The sequence below is a fragment of the Pleurodeles waltl genome, chromosome 7, assembly GCF_031143425.1.
Source record: "Pleurodeles waltl isolate 20211129_DDA chromosome 7, aPleWal1.hap1.20221129, whole genome shotgun sequence".
NCBI classification, from domain to species: Eukaryota; Metazoa; Chordata; class Amphibia; order Caudata; family Salamandridae; genus Pleurodeles; species Pleurodeles waltl.
Genome location: NC_090446.1, coordinates 157,822,687 through 157,842,894, shown reverse-complemented (window position 1 = coordinate 157,842,894; position 20,208 = coordinate 157,822,687). Strand labels below are relative to the sequence as shown.

Here is a 20,208-nt window from a genome sequence, read left to right as displayed (position 1 = left end):
GGGGCTTTGGCTCCTTCCACATGTTGGGAGCCAGGAGTACATGTTTTGGTTGGGCAAATGTTGTTTTCACCACAAAAAAGTGCTTGCCCTCCACACAGCTGTGATCATTTTGTTTATCCAGCTGTCTGAGTTGGACTGCTATTAAAGTATCATAGGTAACTAGATAATTTATGTTGTTTTCTCTGGCAGCAGCACAGATGGGAGGAGGGCAGTCATTAACCTACATGGATTTTTAGGCCTGGCTTGACAGTGCAACTTGCACCTGCCTTTTTAACATACACCCATAACATTTTACAGTTATTTGCCACCACACAAGTGTATATTAATTCCCATGCTATTTATTTGTAATGCATTATAGTACCATACAATATTCTACAAAAGCCAAACCTATTGGAATTGCAATTGCTTGTTTAATTTGTACTTTGCTATACTTTGCAATACTTGCACCTATTATTAGAATGTTTTTAAGTTTCATTGTCCTGTATTGTTGTATGGCTCTAGGGTTAAATCAAATAAATAATTGTGGTCTTAGTTTATTTTGTGTGGTACTTGATATACTTGCTCCAGCAAGGACATGATTAGATCCTTAAACATTTACCTTGGATATATGGATACTGTATTTACTTGCCTGTTATTGCAGATGCACAATCACTCACTTTCAGGTGGGAGACATGAATGACTTTATCTTGTCACGTCGTTGCATTTAGAGTTACTTCTCAACCGGATACGAACCAAGGATCAATACCGACTTGTATGCTTTGTACTTTTGTGCAGTTAAGCTGATGGCAGTGATCTGAAAAATCCAGCTTAACAGTAGGAAAGGAGCAGCTGAGTTTGTGTTTACTATTCCTCAAGCAAGCATCTGAGGGGATGCAGCGTCATCTTGTCCAAAAATTATTTTTACTTGTTGTTAGAACTATAGAAAATACATTAACCCCTCGTGTGCCCAGGACGAGGTGATCTCGTCCAAGGCGCCGGTTCCACAGTGCCTTGGACGAGATCACCTCGTCCTGCTAGGGGCCCCTAGCGCCCCCCCACTCCCATGGCCAGGCACACCCCTCCCCTAGGCAGGGATGGAAGGGGAATTGCTTCCCCTTCCACCCCCACCCCCGTGGAGTCTGAAGACGTCAGCATGCTTTCTCACGCTGACCTCATCAGAAGCCTTCCCTCCGGCGCTAGAAGCTCAGCTTCCAGCGCCCGATCGGAGGAGAAATGCTAAGCATTTCTCCTCCGATCACGTGGAGGGGGTCAGAGAAGCCTGAAAGGAGAGTAAAGGCCTTTCCTCTCCTTTCAGGCTTCTCTGAGCATTTCTGCTAGTGGCAGAAATGCCACTAGACACCAGGGAAAAAATATATATATATTTTAATGTTTGGGGAGCGACCCCTTGGGCAAGGGTCGCTCATGGGGGGCAAAATATTAGTAGGCCATTTCTGCCCCCCCGGGGGCAGATCAGCCTTGCGATGGGGCAGAAACCACTAGACACCAGGGATAATTTTGTAATTGTTTTTTTTATTTTTTTATGTTTGGGGAGCGCCCCCTATGGCAAGGGTCACTCCGGGGGGGGGCGGAATCATTATTAGGCCATTTCTGCACCCCCTGGGGTAGATCGGCCTTGGGATCTGCCCCCAGGGGCGGGCAGAAACCACTAGACACCAGGGAATATTTTTTTTTGTGGGCTATTTCTATTAAGGGGAGTGGCCCCTTGGGCAAGAGCCACTCCCCGGGTGAAAATTATTTCTAGGCCATTTCTGCCCCCCCGGGGCAGATTGGCCTAATATTATTAGGCAGATCTGCCCCCGGGGGGCAGAAAACCACTAGACACCAGGGATAAAAAAAAAATTGTTTACTTTTATTTTTTTTATGTTTGGGGAGCAACCCCTTAGGCAAGGGTTGCTCCCGGGGGGGGGAGGGAAATTATAATTAGGCCGATCTGCCCCTAGGGGGACAAAAACCACCAGACACCAGGGAATTTTTTATTTTTTTTATACTAATGTATAAGGGGAGCGGCCCCTTTGGCAGGGGCCACTCCCGGGGGGGGCAAAATATTTTTAGGCCTTTTCTGCCCCCCCGGAGGCAGATCGGCCTTGTGATCTGCCCCCAGGGGCGGGCAGAAACCACTAGACACCAGGGAATATATTTTTTTTGTGGGCTATTTCTATTAAGGGGAGTGGCCCCTTGGGCAAGGGCCACTCCCCGGGGGAAAATTATTTCTAGGCCATTTCTGCCCCCCCGGGGCAGATTGGCCTAATATTATTAGGCAGATCTAGAAAACCACTAGACACCAGGGATAAAACATTTTTTTGTTTACTTTTATTTTTTAATGTTTGGTTAGCGACCCCTTAGGCAAGGGTCGCTCCCGGGGGGGGGGGGGGGGGGGATTATTATTAGGCCATTTCTGCCCCCCCGGGGGCAGATCGGCCTAATATAATTAGGCCGATCTGCCCCGAGGGGGACAAAAACCACCAGACACCAGGATTTGTTTTTATTTTTTTATACTAATGCATAAGGGGAGCGGCCCCTTTGGCAAGGGCCACTCCCGGGGGGGGCAAAATATTTTTATGCCTTTTCTGCCCCCCCTGGAGGCAGATCGGCCTAATATAATTAGGTGGATCTGCCCCTGGGAGGGGGCAGAAACCTCTAGACCCTAGGGATATATATATATTTTTATTTACTTTATGTTTTTATGTATGGGGAGCGACCCCTTAGACAAGGGTCGCTCCCCTGGGGGGCAAATTGTACTTAGGGCATTTCTCCCCCTCTTGGGGGCAGATCAGCCTATTTTTGTTAGGCCTACCTCTAGACACCATGGATTGGTGTGTGTATGTGTGTGTTTTGTTTGGAGGGGGCAGGCCCTTGGGCAAGGGTCTCTCCCCATGGGGGCACATTACTGTTGGCCATAACTGCCCCCCTTGGGGGCAGATTGGCCTATTTTGGAAGGGCCGTCTGCCCCCAAGGGGGGCAGAAAGTCCACTAGAGACCAGGGAGATTTTATTTTTCAAAATAAGAGGTTGGGGGTATGGCCATCCCCCCCACCCCAAATAAATGTGGCCAAAGTTGTTCTGCCCACCAGTGGTCAGATAGGGCAATTACCCCCGATCCACACCCCGGGGGGACAGAAAGTCTACAAGATGCCTGGGAATAAAAAAAATAAAAGAAAATAGTGGGGTGGTGGCTACCAACCAGTATGGGCCTGGTTATGCCCCCAGCCGAACTGAAGAGGCTAACAGTCTTTCAGCTCTCCCCCATACTCTAAAACATCTTATCCCATGGCAAGCAAGAGGACATTTGATTATTTTTGTTTTTTGTTTTACATTTGGGCCATGAGAGCCTGGTAACTCTCAAAATCGTCCCACTTGGAATGGTGAAGGCTGCACTTTTTTTTACTTTGAGACGCTGCCATGTAGAAAAATCCACAAGACCTAGACACATCTGAAAAGTAAACATCTAGTTGATTCCAGGGTGGTGTGCTTCACATGCACCCCGCACCATTTCCTTACCCACAATGCCCTGCAAACCTGCAACTTTGCTGGAAAGCACACATTTTTCCCACATTTTTGTGATGGAACCTTCCGGAATCTGCAGTAATCCACAAAATTCCTACCACCCAGCATTGTCTCATCTATATCGATAAAATTTCTACTGCACTTGTCAGCCTAAACATTTTTTTTTTCAAACTGCCCTTTTGGACCCACTTTGGTTCCCCTTCAATTTCAACGTGTTTTTGGCTCATCCCTGTCGCAAACACTTGGCCCACCCACACAAGTGAGGTAGCATTTTTACCGGGAGACTGAGGGGAACGTTGGGTGGTAGGAAATTTGTCCCAGTGCAGTAATCCCACACAGAAATGTGGGAAAAATATGATTTTTAACTAAATTTGCGGTTTGCTGAGGATTCTGGGTAAGAAAATATTGGGGGATCCACGCAAGTCACACCTCCCTTGACTCCCTCGGGTGTCTAGTTTTCAGAAATGTCTGGGTTTGGTAGGTTTCCCTAGATGGCTGCTGAGGCCAGGATCAAAAACGCAGGTCCCCCCCGCAAAACAGGTAGTTTTCTATTTGATAATTTGGATTTGTCCACGTTGTGTTTTGGGGCATTTCCTGTCGCAGGCACAAGGCCGACCCACACAAGTGAGGTATCATTTTTATCAGGAGACTTGGGGGAACGCTGGGTGGAAGGAAATTTGTGGCTCCTCTCAGATTCCGGAACTTTCTGTCAGCGAAATGTAAGGAAAAAGTGTTTTTTTAGCCACATTTTGAGGTTTGCACAGGATTCTGAGTAACAGAACCTGGTGAGAGCCCCACAAGTCACCCCGTCCTGGATTCCCCTAGGTCTCTAGTTTTAAAAAATGCACAGGTTTGGTAGGTTTCCTTAGGTGCCGGCTGAGCTAGAGGCCAAAATCCATAGGTAGGCACTTTGCAAAAAACCTCTGTTTTCTGTGGAAAAATGTAATGTGTCCACGTTGTGTTTTGGGGCATTTCCTGTCGCGGGCCCTAGGCCTACCCACACAAGTGAGGTACAATTTTTATCTGGAGACTTGGGGGAACATAGAATAGCAAAACAAGTGTTATTGCCCCTTGTCTTTATATTGTTTCCTTCCAAATATAAGACAGTGTGTAAAAAAGACGTCTATTTGAGAAATGCCCTGTAATTCACATGCTAGTATGGGCACCCCGGAATTCAGAGATGTGCAAATAACCACTGCTCCTCAACACCTTATCTTGTGCCCATTTTGGAAATACAAAGGTTTTCTTGATACCTATTTTTAGCTCTTTATATTTCAGCAAATGAATTGGTGTATACCCGGTATAGAATGAAAACCTACTGCAAGGTGCAGCTCATTTATTGGCTCTGGGTGCCTAGGGTTCTTGATGAACCTACAAGCCCTATATATCCCCGCAACTAGAAGAGTCCAGCGGACGTAACAGTATATTACTTTAAAAAATATGACATTGCAGGAAAAAGTTACAGAGTAAAACGTAGAGAAAAATGGCTGTTCTTTTCACCTCAATTTCAATATTGTTTTATTTCAGTTGTTATTTTCTGCAGGAAACCCTTGTAGGATCTACACAAATTACCCATTGCTACATTCAGAATTTTGTCTACTTTTCAGAAATGTTTAGGTTTCTGGGATCCAGCATTGGTTTCACACCCATTTCTGACACTGACTGGAAGGAGGCTGAAAGCACAAAAAATCGGTAAAATGGGGTATGTCCCAGTAAAATGCCAAAATTTTGTTGAAAAATTGGGTTTTCTGATTCAAGTCTGCCTGTTCCTGAAAGCTGGGAAGCTGGTGATTTTAGCACTGCAAACCCTTCGTTGATGCCATTTTCAGGGAAATAAACACAAGCCTTCTTCTGCAGCCCTTTTTTCCCAATTTTTTTTTTTTTTTTTTTTTAAACGAAATTTTCACTGTATTCGATAATTTCTTGGTCTCCTTCAGGGAAACTCACAAAGTCTGGGTACCTCTAGAATCCCTAGGATGTTGGAAAAAAAAGGACGCACATTTGGCGTGGTAGATTATGTGGACAAAAAGTAATGAAGGGCCTAAGCAAGAACTATTCCAAATAGGCAAAAAAAGGCCTGGCACAGGAGGGGGAAAAGGCCTGGCAGCGAAGGGGTTAAGATCAGTCCTGTATGTGTGGACATTTCAAAGTCCCTTTTTGTAAACAAAACCAGATGCAGATGGCGGGATCTCCCTTGTAAAATCCATTTTCCACACTACAGGTATCTTGGGAAGTTTGAGTTTTTTGCCTGTGGAAATGTGTCAAAACCATTAGGGCTTTGCCTGAATGAAAAAGGCTAGAGGCCTGATTTTGCATTCAGGTCTGAATATGTCTTTATTCAAGTCCGAACCATCACCCGTTCCACAGGATTCTATGGAGCAAATGTACTGTAGCAGCGGTTCTCAACCTTTAGACTTTTGTGGACCCCTCTTAATTGTTACTGGAACCTGAGGACCCCCCTGACTTGTAACTGGAATACAGCTCCACCACTTGAGTCATTATTGGAAGGTAAGGATGCCAGCAAAGCATCTTTGATGATTTTTAACAGCAAAACAATACAAAACAAACAATAGGAAAACATGAATTAAACAAATAACCAGTTGCTGACATTTTTTATTTAATTCACAAAACTAAAAACAAATACAAATGTTAATTTTAATGTGAAGGTTGGAGATTTTCTAAATTTAATTGAGGCCACTCTTTGTGCATACTATATTCTGTTTGTATTTGTACTGCTCCCACAAATCAATCTGAGGCCACTAACTTAATTGTATGCGTCTAAGTTCATATTCCTTCACATTTACAGAACGGTTTGATTTTTATTTAATGTTACATTTTGCTTCTGTATATATACTATTTATAAATCTGTTGATATTATGTCATTTTTCTAAGAAGTGTTGATCCCCTGAGAAGGGTTTGTGGATTCCCAGGGGTCCAAGCAACACAGGTTAAGAACCAATGCTCCAGACAACTAGGCGAGGATGGGAAATTCACTATCTTGGGAGAAAGGGCCACTACATCAGACACTGAGAATGGAGTTTGGTCTGTCACTGCAATGGAATGGGAGGCAGGTGGAGTGCAGGCTCCAGTCAAGTAAAACTAATAAATAAAAGTGAAGCCGATGCCTCAGGTTTGCTGATGGTCAGTTTGATGCAGACACATCTGGAGCCTGGGTGAAACAGCTCCTCTATGTTCTTGAGTAGCACTACTTTAGACTTCTGAGCAGGGCACAGCAGCAGACCATTTATAGTGGCTTAGGCTGCTGCTAGAGGTACACATGAATGCAAGGAACCGGTGCTGCCTGGAGGATCAGTTATTATCTAGTACAGAGAGGCAAGGTTACAAAGTCAAGGACAATCAAAGATTGTGGAACTCAAAATTCACAACTCTGAATAACCTGTCTTGGACAATTCTCCCCACGCATTTCCAGCAAAGGTGGCCTGTGCTGGCTATTCTCTATATGCACTCATCACCACAGGATCAAATAAGAAATGCACCTTTGGTCCCAAGGGTGTATGTATAGGCAGTTACAGGAAAGATAACATTCTACGATTTAAGAGAATAATCTCGAGACAAGCTACCTTTCCGTCTCCCAAGAAACAGCTATTTGTGGGCGTGTTTGGCAAAAAGGTGGCATGCCATCTCCTATATTCCCCAGGGTAAATTCCCATCCTTGTAAATAATACTAATGTTGGATGTACTACTGTATTTGTGGTCTTGTACTCAAGACAGTGTGCTTGCGAAAGTACTCCATTCTTTACAATGCATCATCATTTCCATACTTTTTGTTTCAGAGTGCTTTAAAAAATAAGAACTATATTGGGCTTATTTCAAAGTTCACTCCTCTTTGATTATGACTATCTGATAAACCTTGATACTACAGCTAGAGTGAGGATCAAGGGAGTAACTAGAAAAATGAAAGATATTCTTCTTTGAACTATGCAGCTCTACGAGATTGAGCGATAAATGCAATCCTGACTTTTTAAAAATTGAATTGTTATCCCAGTTTTTAACATATTTTATTTTTCTGTTTTTTCTAGCTTTTTCTTTCTTCTCATTCTCGTTTCGGACTCTCATTCAATTTGCCTCTTGCTTTTTTAGCACTTGTTTTCTCTCCTCTTTCTTTAACAATATTTACATCAATTATGTATCTAAATATGCAGAGGGAAGACCACACACAGGTCCTGGAAGCACCAACCTTTCAAAAACCAAATAAAAATAAAACCATACGAGGAACTACCTTGGAGGCTTAGTAGGAATTGCCACTTTAATAGTAGACTCTTCCAAATATGTCAGAGTTTAGAGGACAAACCTGAAGCTCTGCTTCTTTCAGATTTATTTGTGACTACTAAGGATTATGGTTTTATAATAGAACTATAATAAAACATTGCTACATTGTGTATTATACAAAGCTATAGTGCACCTCAGCAGAAGCCTCTTAAATGCAATAAAACCATGCAACATACAACACACCTTCTTTGGCTGGGAAAGCTGTCATAATTTGCTTGCTAAGGCATGCTTTGTTGTGCAACGGATAACCGTAAATTCTGAGTCATATTTCATTATAATGGGGCGGCGGTATGACTCAATTACTATTGCAAACTTTTTTTTTTTATAAACCGGTAAACTAATGCCATAGTGGGTTCTAGATAGGTTCGATTTAGACTGTGGTACTACTCTACACTTCAGAGAATTGTTGATTCCATTGGTGAGAAATAGATGTGCCATTGATTCAAGATCTGTTGAATGGCAGCAGGTCGTTGGATAAAACAAAAGCTGTGGACAACTGATTTGAGCTGCTGTTATAACTACCTATCCCTGAAACCATGCATTTTGTGAATGCCCCTTGTTTAGAATGTTCAGTGCACTTCACCTTCTTAGCCACTTGAGGGTGGTTTTGTGCACAGGCACACAAGCAACTCACAAATAGCCTTCTCTTATTTTCTTTGTCAAACAAACATTCCATACGCTATAAGTTGACATGAAACTCGAATCTATCTTTTTAGCTCCTAGCTGTTTTATGCCATGTACTTAAGTTACAATCTAGCATTCAACCCGAACAGCCAGTCATCTATCTGCTCATGTATGGACAAAAGCTTTTACTAGGCCATCTGTGCCATCCTGCATTTCACTTTTTTCTGACTGATCCTTTTGTTCTTCCCCTCAGTAAATTGAACACTGTCAATAATCAGTGAGTCCAATTAATGTCTAACATGTGTTTTTGCTGTGTTGGCCATTTTGGGTACGAGCCCCAAATCAGAAATGGCAGCTGTACCACCACCAGAAGATTGGTAGTCTGGTGGTTGGTTTTAGATGCGATTCCAGTGAGTAGCATAAGCACTGTTTACTTGTACCCTGGGCAGAGGCACATGTCAACCTTGTCTGTGTGAATTTAAATAGGGTGCTAGCTTCCTCTCTTTTATGTTTGTTGTGGGTTATGCAATACCAAATTCTTAATTTGCAAACAAAAATGCATTTTAAATTGAAATATGCAAATGTTTAAATTTAAATAGTACTCGTATCATAAACATAAGATTGGAGCAGGTAACCATACTTGGATGTTACAAGTCTAGAAGTGAAGTCAATAAGTTCTGGTTTAACTATTTAAAAACAAATCTGTTTATTAAACATTATGCACACACAAAAACACGTTTAGTCATTGATAATTTTCCAAACTGTTTACACGCATTTGTAAGTCACTACAGCGCGGTTGCGCGATACAGTTCCGAGAACACCATTGAAAATTATGCAACTAATTAATTAACTAAGGTCACAGCTAAACACCGCTGGTATTATTCCTAATGCTGGATACACCAAACCTGGAAGGTGGGATGAAATAGAGAGAAGATCCGATTATTGTGCTTGGAGGTCGGGGCAACACAGTTGAGATGTTGGTTGTGAGGTATAATAGGGCGTAGAGCCATTTTAGGGATAAACAAAGCAAAGCATGTAGTGCGTGAAGGCGTGGTCCCTGCATAAGCATCCAAAAGTGCCACCACATGCCGTTAGGAGGGGGCATGAGGGGGTTAGTGTACAGAAAGATTGTGGGTGGGGGGTTTGAGGGTACCATACTGTAATTATTAAACCGGAGGGTGATGTCTTTGCCGTTGTTATTTTATTTTATTTCGATTCTTAAGGGGGGTATGTGTCATCCCTATTTTCAATCGCTACCACGAAAGTGTCCCAGACTTCAGGGCCATCCTGTAGTAGGCCCTTGTATTGCAGTAAGCGTAATGTCTGAGCTTCGGCTTGTGAGCGGCTGTGCAAGTCACGAAGCCAGGCAGAATGAGATGGTGCGTGTAGGGCTTTCCAGTGCGTGGCTATTAGGCGTTTAAAGACAACAAATGCCAAATCAATAAATCTGTGCAGATGTTTATCGCCTTTGCCGCGTTGACGTATGCCAAGTAAACAGGAGTCAGGGGTGGGCGACAGAGTGTTAGATGCAATGTCTGCTGTGGTATTTGTGACCCGGTGCCAGGCTGAGTTTATGGGGTGACAGCTCCAGACCATGTGATAGAAATCTGCTGCTGGAGTAGCACATCTAGGGCATGTCGGGTTTGCGTTCGGGTATATTCTTTGAATGCGGGCCGGAGATAAATATGCCTGGTGAATATAATTGAATTGGGTGTAACGCAACCGAGGGTTGCGGGATATTGACTTAATCGTTGTGAGAGCCGCAGTCCATGTTTTTTGTGATAGTGGTGTAGGGAGGACAGAGTCCCAGCGTGCTTTAGCGAGCGGTAACACAGAGCAGACTTCCGCCATCAGTACTGTGTATAATTTAGTTATGATGCCTTTTGCGCTACCCATGGTAAGAATAACAGTAAGTAGTTGGGATTCGGGTGGTTCATTATTGCCAGATCCCCAGAGGTTGTTAAGTAGTCGTTTAATAGCGTTGTACATCAGGAAGGCTCCTGTGTGCATAACCCCAGCGGCCACTAGGTCCGCGAAGGTGCGTAATTTAGAACTCGAGTAGTAGTCGCCTGCGTTTAGTGTACTTATGTCCCGCGTATCGTGGTTTAATGATAATGCTTGGGTGTTCGGTAGCTGGAGCAGCGGTAACAGAGGGGAGTAATATAAGTTTTGAGGGTAGGCGGTTAGGACCAGATAAGAGTGAGGACAGCAATGTTTGCGGGCCCAAATATATCTGCAGCATTATGCATTCAGGGGAGGGGGTCTCTTTGAGCCATGGAGACACCCATAGCAGCTGAGAAGCTGCGTAATATCTCTCGAAGTTGTGCATGGCCAAGCCTCCTGCCTCTTGCGGGTATTGTGTTGTGGCTAACGCTACCCTGCGTCTGTCTCTGCCCCAGAGTAAGTCAGTTAATAATGAGTGCAGTTTGTTAAAAAACGCCCGTGGCAGACATAGCGGAAGGGCAGTAAAAAAATATAAAAACCTTGGAAGGATGAGCATTTTAGCTATCGCTACTCGACCCATGGGAGCTAAGGGGAGCGAGCCCCAGAATGACATTGAGCTGCGATTAGAGCTGAGTGCTCTATCGATATTGCCTTCTTTCAGGTCAGCAATGGAGTGATAGATTTGGATCCCGAGATACTTAAAGGTATTGTGTGACCATGGGAGTTGATATTGCGGTAGTGTCATGTGAATGTCTGTTGGTATGCGGGTAAGAGGAAAGGTACTTGATTTGGACCAATTGACGCGTAGACCAGAAGCCAGGGCAAAGGAGTTGAGCATTGATAGTACCCCAGCCATGGAGGTGGAGTGATTACGCAGGTATATCAGGGCGTCGTCCGCATATAAGGATATAATATGTGTGTTGGATTCGGAGATGCCCCATAGAGGTGCGCAACTGCGTAGTTTAATTGCTAATGGTTCCATAGCTATGGCGAATAATAAAGGGGATAATGGGCATCCCTGTCTGGTGCCTCTGCCTATGGGAAACGCCTCAGAGATAACACGACCATTTTTGACTCGAGCTGTGGGTTTAGAGTAGAGCGTTTTGATCCATTGTAAGAAACCGGGGCCAAATCCAAACGCTTTAAGCGTGCGTAGAAGGTAATCCCAGCTCAGCGTGTCAAACGCTTTTTCAATGTCTAAGGAAAGGGCTACAGCCTTTGGTTCTGTGTTACTGTGCATTATGTGAAGCAGTCTTCTGATGTTTAAAAAGGTGCTTCTCCCAGGGATAAAGCCAGACTGGTCCGAGTGAATTAAACTTTCTAGGTGGGGAAGTAATCTATTTGCTAGTATTTTCCCCAGTAGTTTACAGTCTGTGTTGAGAAGAGAGAGTGGCCTGTATGATGTAACATCTAAAGGGTCGCGGCCTGCTTTTGGGAGAACAACTATTAGAGCTTTGCGCATGGATTCTCGTAATAGTAATTTATTGCGTGCCTCATTGAATACTTCTATGAGTGGCTGCAGAAGATGTGTAGCGTGGGAGTTAAAGTACTCCACCGGCAGGCCATCTGAGCCAGGGGTTTTGCCTCGTGCCATTTGTGTTAGTGCTGTGCGCAATTCTTCTATTGTAATGGGACCGTCCAAGGTGGTGACATTATCTATAATATGTTGGTTGTGAGAGACAAATGTTAATATATCAGTTAGTTGCTGCTCTGACGGGGGGAGGAGGTGTATATAGAGTATGGTAGTATGTTGAGAAGGCGTCGTTGATTTCAGATTGAGTATTGACAATGACGCCGGATCTTAAACGTATTGCACCAATAGGTGATGATTGCGAGGGTTGGCGGGTCAGCCACGCCAGTAGTCTACCTGATCTATCCCCCTCAGCGTGTTGCTGTGTCATGTAGTGTCTGTAGTCGTGTTTACCCAGTCTAGTGTCTGCTTCTTTGTAGGCAGCTTTAAGCGAGTTCAGTCCAGCTAATGTGGCCTCACCTCTGGAAACCTCGATCTCCGCTTTACGGAGCTTAACCTCTAAGTCTTGTAGTTGTTTAGTGAGTATCTTCTTTACCCCCAATGTGGCTGCGAGGCAGTGGCCACGTATCACCACCTTGTGGGCGTCCCATTCTGCAGCGCGAGATGCTGTTGTGTTTTTATTTAGTAAGAAGTAATCAGCCAATTGTTTGGACATTTTTGTATGGAAGGGGGGATCTAAGAGAATTTCTGGCTGCAGTCGCCATGTTGGTATGCGGGTATGCATGTTGCCCCAGGCCATTATTGCGCATAATGGGTTGTGGTCCGATATAGTGCATGCCAGATATTCGGTACTGCACATTTTCTGGATTACGGTTGCGGACACGAAGATCATATCTATTCTGGTGTATAATTTGTGTACTGGGGAGTAGTAAGAATATTCACGGTGGGTGGGGTGACCTATCCTCCAGATGTCTCTTAAATCATTGTGAGAGGCCATTTTGCTAAAGCTTGTGAGGCTCGGTTGGATGAAGCCGCACTAAGAGGGGGGAACGAGCGGTCCATTTGAGTATTTAGGACGCTATTAAAGTCGCCCCCCCAGATGCACTCTAATGCAGGGTCACTGAGACTGCCAGTGGTAAGCGTATTCAGGAAGTCACCTTGACTAGAGTTAGGGGAGTATAGCGCTACCAACGCTAGTGGGGATCCGTCAAGGACGCCTTCTAGTATCACAGATCTACCTTCTGGGTCGCATTGTGTGTGAGTCGTAGTAAATGGGACCCCAGGGGCAATTCAAATCGCCACACCACGAGCAAAGGAAGAGGAGGTGGTAGCGTGTAATTGTCCTTTCCATTTTAAGCGTGTATTCTCTAATGTGGATTTAGTGAGGTGTGTCTCTTGTAGCAGGGCAATGTGTACTTGTTGTCTTTTAAGAAATGTATGAATCCTTTGTCACTTTTGCGGCGCTGCCATACCCTTGATGTTCCATGTGGGTATCTTATATTTCAAGATTCCCCGTTGTGTTTGAGAAGCCATAATGCATTTGTAAATATAACTAAAACGGGGAGGTGTTTGTCCCCAGGTCCCATTATGGGAATATTACAACGATTACCCACTGAGACCAGCCAGGCAGCGTTCCCAGCACTGTTAAATGTGAGCCTATTGGTGTGGTGTATGCGGGGTGGGTATTTGCGGATGTATTTGCGGTGGAGTAGCGTGTGACAAAGCCAGTAACCAAAAAAAAAACAAATGCACTTGAAAACAGTATATAACATCAACAAGAATAGTGACAAAATTAAAAAAATTCTGGCTATTGCCGGCATGGGAGAACAGTCCATATGGCGCATGGGGGGTGCCAAAAAGCGTTAGTACAGAGTGATAAGATAAGATTACCCTGCCCAAATTGTTTATGATGCTGAGTGCGCCGCCCAGGCCCGCGATCGGGCCGCGCGCCGCGCCCAAGGACCCGCAGTGTCGCCAGGTTTCACTCGGACATCCAGGGGGAGGAAGTCCCATTATCGTGTGTAAAAAGCAGGGATGAATAAATCTCGGTTAGCTTAACAAATATCGTCTGCTGTGCGCGGCGTGAGAGTAGGGCCTCGCGTGGATTCCGCCGAGTCAGAAGCAGGGTCGTGGTCTGGTTCCCCATCAGTTTGATTAGACAGGGCGGTTGGTGATGTATTAACAAATCTAGACGTGGCTTGCAGGAGAAGGGAGCGTTCAGTTTGTGATTGTTCAGGTGAGGGTTTAGCGCCTTGTTTTTTACGTTGCTTCCGCCTTGTCTTGGGTGGATACCAGCTGTTGCCTGGAGTGTCTGTGTCTATCGGGTCGGCAAAGCCCTTGGCGTGTAGCCAGGTCCAGGCATCTTCTGGTGTAGTGAAGAAATGTACACAAGTGTCATCTTGTACCCGGAGTCTGGCTGGAAACATCAACGCATACTTGATGTGGTGTTTGCGAAGGCATTCTTTGATACGATAGAAAGAGCTCCGTTTCTTCTATACTTCCACTGTAAAATCTGGATAAGCAGTGATCATTGCATTTTCAAAACGCATCGGGCCTGATTTGTGAAATAATTGTAGAATGAGGTCTCTGTCTCGGTAATTAAGGAGTTTCGCTATCAGCGGGCGAGGCTGAGCGCCAGGCGGAGGGGGTCTTCCCGGAACCCTGTGGGCACGTTTGACAGAGAAGAACTTTGGGATATTGTCTTTGAGAATTGTGTCCGTAAGCCATTGTTCTATGAATAGTTCTGCGCTGGGGCCTTCGACCCGCTCAGGAAATCCTACCAGACGTATATTGTTGCGTCGGGACCTGCTCTCTGCATCCTCCGCTCTGCGTTTTAAGAGGTCCACCTCCGTTGTTAGGTATGATAATTGCGATTGGAGATCCTTCACAGACCGGGGTAGTATTGCAGAGTCCTTCTCTAATTCAGATACCCTGTTGGACAGTGCGTGTTGATCAGTTCGGAGTATCTTAAGGTCTTCTGCTACCGAGCCTATCTTGTCTTCTAGTGTGGACTTAGTGTCTAGGATAGCTTGCAGTATCTTCTCGAACTGCGACGTGTGTGATTGTAATGTGATGTCCATCTTCTGCAAGGCCAGTTACATGGTCAGTTGGGTGTCAATGGGAGGGCGGGTGTCAAGATCCATTTTACCCGGAGGTGCACGTGGGGTTTTTGGTTTGACCATTTTGCAAAGTGGTTTCAGGAGAGTCCAGACAGTATAGAACCGGGTGGAGGCGATGCAGGAGGGGCGTTCATAAAATGCCACCTGTGGCGCAGTGAGGGCGCTGTTCCGGTGGGCTGAGGGTAACAGTTAAAAGCAAAAAGTGATATTCTGCCGTCCACAGGGTAGCGTACCAAGCGTGGGAGACAATTCACACGCCACCGGATCGGGTCTGTAGGTGCGTGATTGAGATGCGAGCTGGTAAATATCTGGTGGAGAAATGGGTGCACCTCTGTTTTGGATCGAGTTTAGCACGTGTCCCGACCTCTGGTAGCAGATGGGATGAGCACGCTGTGCCACTGTAGACGGAAGAAATGGTGTTGTCCCAGAGTCTCACAGGGGTAGCGGGACAGTAGGATAATTGAAAGTGTCACATCTGGGTAGGATGAGGAGCACGTCGCAGGTCAGTTCAGCCTGGGTGCCAAGGGCAGGCTGCCCAGTTGAGGGTCAATGAGGAAGAATGTGTGGATAATGGCCAATTATATTAGCAAGTGTTAGCGCAGGTAGGAGGGCCGCTGCACCCCCACCACTGGCACACCACTCCAGCGAGCCCACACTCGGAACATCGGCATGGCCTCAAGCGATGGGCCCTGTAGGATTTCAGACGTGCCCACTCTCAATGGTGACAGCCCTGCACGGGGGTTGTTGATGTGAGGAATGTAAGCACGCACCCACGTGCACAACACGCAGTTTACAGCTCAGTTAAAGGTGCGCACCCACCTTGGTCGTAGTCCGCAGGGCTGAGGCTTTTGTAGTATGGCCTCCAGGCCGGACGTGAGTTCAGTCCCCGATGTGGGTCCTCTGACAGCGGGCGTTATTATATAAACCACAGGCTCGGTCACGGGCCCGGCCGCAAAGCAGGACGCGTGCCGCTGGCGTAGCGGGCACTTTGCTCAGTGTACAGCTGCTGTTGCTGATGTAGGTCCTACTACCAGCCGGAGTGTCCAGGGCGCATCGATGCTAAAACTTGTCCAGCGGATGGCAGGAGAAGTGCGCCGTAGGGCGGGGCAGCAGGCCCCTATACGTGGAGTATTATTTACGTAGCGGGGCAGCCTCGTCCAGAGCGGCTGCCCCGAAGCGTGGTCAAAAGTGTGGAGCCGCCCTTGGCCCCACCAGCTGAATCGATATTACCGCGGCACGACCTCCGGGCCGGCCGCGGGTGCGATGGCTGAATCAGGCACTAGCCTGGCGGCTCGCGTCCTCGCGAGTCTCCCGGCCGCAGATGTGGATGCGGATCCGGCCGCACGGCAGCCCGCACGCAGCGTACGAAGCGGGTGCGGCGGCCGGAACGCAAACGCGGGCACCAGTGAAGGCAGAGCCGCCGACGGCTCCACCAGCGCAGCAGGTATTTGCGCGACTCAGCCTCCGGGCCGGTCACTGATGTGGCTGCTGATGCGGGTCCAAAGTTGGCGGCTCTTGTTTCCGGGAGACCTCAGGCCGCGGTCGCGAGCACGGCTACGGCCTCCTGGCAGCTCGCTCGCAGTACACAGAGCGGGCGTATTGTCCGGATTCTGGACGCGGCCCGCAGCGCGGGCCCGGGTCAGCGATTTAGGGCGATGCTCGCAACCCTCTTCCAAGGTGCAGGCACCGCAAACAGGATGTTTATTTGGGCCAGGGATCGGAGCTGCAGTTTATGCTGCCGCTCCGGTCGCCATGTTTGCCACGCCCCCCTAGTGCTGGTTTAACTTAACCTAACTTCTGATGCCATGTTAAAAGAAATTTCCAAACTTAGATGTTATAAGTCTGCAAGTGAAGTAAACAGGTGCTGATTTAACAACCTTACTTTTGATGTTATATTAACAGGAATTTTACGAAAACATTAAAAGGCCAGTTTTCTACATTGAGCTGCTGCTTTGTGCATAATGTTATCTCCTTTGCTGCAGATGCTGCAATTTTCCAAAATACTTTTTTGTTAGTTAGTGAATAGGCATTTGTTTGATATTAGACCACTGATAATGAGGTTCCTACCGGAAAGAGGAAGGAGAGGAGGCAACAGGAACGATGACTCATGGGAACAACTGTCTGGACCTCAGAATGTGGACGATGGATCTTTTCAAGGACTAGCATCTGTAGACCATTCTGCAGACATGAGGAGATCGAGATTTCATCTATTCCCAAGACCTTACTAAAATCTTATTGGCTGTTGCGGAAAATGAAAAGATACCTGTTACCACTATTGTATGCTTATATTCATGTATGTTTCTAGAGCAGGGAAGGGCTTTTTCCTTTGAGCTTTCCTCTTAGAGGGGTCTTGTCTCATTGCACTTTCTGGAGACTCATCTTTGAATTTCTATATATCTCTCTACTGGGAGGCTGCTTAGCGTATTTCTTTGATACCTACTGATTTATAGCTGAGAATACTTTCCAGCTTAATATGCAAAGGCTTTATGCTTCTACATCGATTCCTTCATCAGTACTCTTTACTGGGTTACTGAACTGACACCTTATTCTGTTTTATTCCAATTTAATTTAGATTAGTGAACTTTATGGAACACGCTTGCCTGTATTATTACAATATTAATAGTCATTTTAACCAATATTGTGTTCTTTCTTATATTGAAATATGGATTATTGGATTATACTAACTTTTCATGCGGCTAGTTAAAAGATTAATACTCGTTGAATATATAACAAAAAACGAAAGAATTAAAAATAAAACCCTTTAACTCACACACATTTTTATTTGTTGACTGTACTAAAAGCCTTAAACAATTTTATTGTTGTGTGGTTGATGTGGATAATTGCTCCTTTTTACTTCTCCTTGTCTAGGAACATAGGTCCATTCGATTAGTGGCAGGGTTTTTTAATGATTATAAATGAAGGTTAAGATATAGAAAACCCTGCTCAGTCACATTTAAAACTCTGACTTCACTTTAATGGAATAAATAGTGGATTTATTGGGTAATTCAGGACCAAACACCAGACACAAGAATGCAGCTCCTATAGCCTACAGCTCCTCAACTGTCCAGATTATCCAAAACAGAGTTTGAAAAATGATAGTGTATAACAGATCTGATAAAAGGGCATCCTCTAGTCTCACAGAGTAGAAATTTCTCAGCCTCCAGTGGTGACATTGACCTGCAGCTAAAATCACAACAATGGATATTCTTGGCTACATCTGTGGAGCAGTCAGTGCTATCGGTGTGCTAGAAAATCAACTCTTGATTTAGGGTAATCTGTAGAGAGAATACAGAGTTGCAGCACAAACAGCAAAGTGCACGAGGAAGCAGAAGCCATCACTGCGAATAGCAGAACGCAGATCGTCGAGAAGACCCATAGGACTCCTGGATAATGTCACTGAGATGCCAAGAAGGTTAAAGACATAGCTGGTGCAAGAGTACTGCATTTTCGAATTGAGCTGCTGAAGCACAAGTAGACATAAAAACTAATCCAAAACCTGCCGAGGACCGGCTGCGTGCAGCAGTCTCAATAGAAGACAAACTAATAGCTTAGAATCCCAATAACCCCAAACATTAAAGACAAAAACATGTAGTGTTTTTTTAGAAACTGAGATGAAAATGTTAATTTATTATCTTACTATACTGGCGGCTTGCAACAAAAATTAAATAGCACCCACGGGTAAAATTCCACTCAGTGCATTATTTGCTCCATAATTACGTTACACAATAGTTTTCCTTGATAACTCAGGGCAATAGAAGGCCTGTAACAAGCCAATTCAGGGTGCACATTTCTAACACACTGGTTACTCCCAGACGTTTGTTCGTTGGATTTCTCTGTGATGCTAAGCAGTCTCCAGCTGGAGATAGATGGAAGCCATAGAATATAAACATCCTTGAACTAAATCGATAGCTGTATATGGTGAACATGTTTGAGAATTTAATACAGTCCTCAGCAGGTGAAGGCACTACCAGAGACTGAAGCACATTGAAAAGTACCCGGATCAGCTGTTCCGTTTAGCATTCCTTCTAATAACTGGCAATTTTTATTGAACTGTCAACAGTCAGCGTTTCTTCACAAGTACTTCCTGTTAATGTTTCCAAGACACATAGAGAAGATCACTGTATTCACTTACATTAAGGGGCAATGGACACTCCTAGCCTTGAGAGTAACACTTCTCTTAAAGGCACTCTTTACTTAATCAAAATATCTTGAACATGAGTTACCTTGAGCCAACAATGACTAGTCCACATTGAGCAACCTTTATTGTTTTTGGCTCAGCCCATTGAGATTTTTATTTCAAGGTTTGTTGATGCCTTGAAATAGGACTTTAAAAGAAGCTTATAACTATAGCTGGTAAGTCTTGTCAATTTCTTAATCTGTATGGCTTCAGTACTGCATATGACCCAGACACAGGTTTGTTGAGTACCGGGCATCCAGTGGATAGAATTAATTCACAGCTTAATCGATGATGCAATGGTAGGTTACATTGTTTCTAGGGGACACACAGGAGAAAAGCCACTGTTATAAAGGCACCACCTTTTAAACAAGGATGTCATCTACCCAACAATAAATCAAAGTAGCAGTATTCTGTTGGCACAAAAGATTAATTCCAGTAAGTGGTTAGTACAATAAAGTCAATAGAGGGTTGTGGTTCATGGCAACTGAATAAAGGTTGTACTGAGCGTGATCTCTGGGTGTTCCAAGCACGTTTCTCTCAGTGGACAAAGATTATTTCCCATTTTAGATGGGGAAATAATTTATTCCAGTTTATGTTACCTCTTCATAGATTGAGAAATATAGGTTCTAAGGCTGACTTGGTAAAAAGTTGCACATTCAACAGCCATGATTGAGTAGTGGCTCTTAATTTATAATCTAAGTGTCCTAGTAAAACCATATGTTACCCGTTGCATATACTCTTCTGCTTGTCGTGAAATGTAGCGCTGGGATTCTTTCAGACGTAGCTGTGCGCTTCATGAATACTGGTTCTTTATATGCAAACTGAATTGGGGTCTTTGGGTTGATAGGTCATTTTACATTTTTACACAAATTTGCTAGTGAAATAAATAGACCTGGTTGTACTTTAACAGATCCAGGTCTCTGTTAAGGTCAAAATGAATGTCCAACAGAAGCAAAATTATTTGGAGACTAGGTCTACAATACCTAATGATCTTTATACCACCATGAAAGAAGTGGCAAAATAATGTTTTCCTCTATGTTGTAACATATAACAATTTGCACTTTAGTGGTGACTCCCCTA

The 20,208-nt window shown here is 44.8% G+C and overlaps 1 protein-coding gene across 1 annotated transcript in view; it reads left to right on the top strand.

Moving 5' to 3' along the window:
- The window catches only part of SLC9A8 (solute carrier family 9 member A8), a 567,556-nt gene that overhangs the window by 44,409 nt on the left and 502,939 nt on the right, over positions 1–20,208 (top strand). The window lies entirely within an intron of this gene.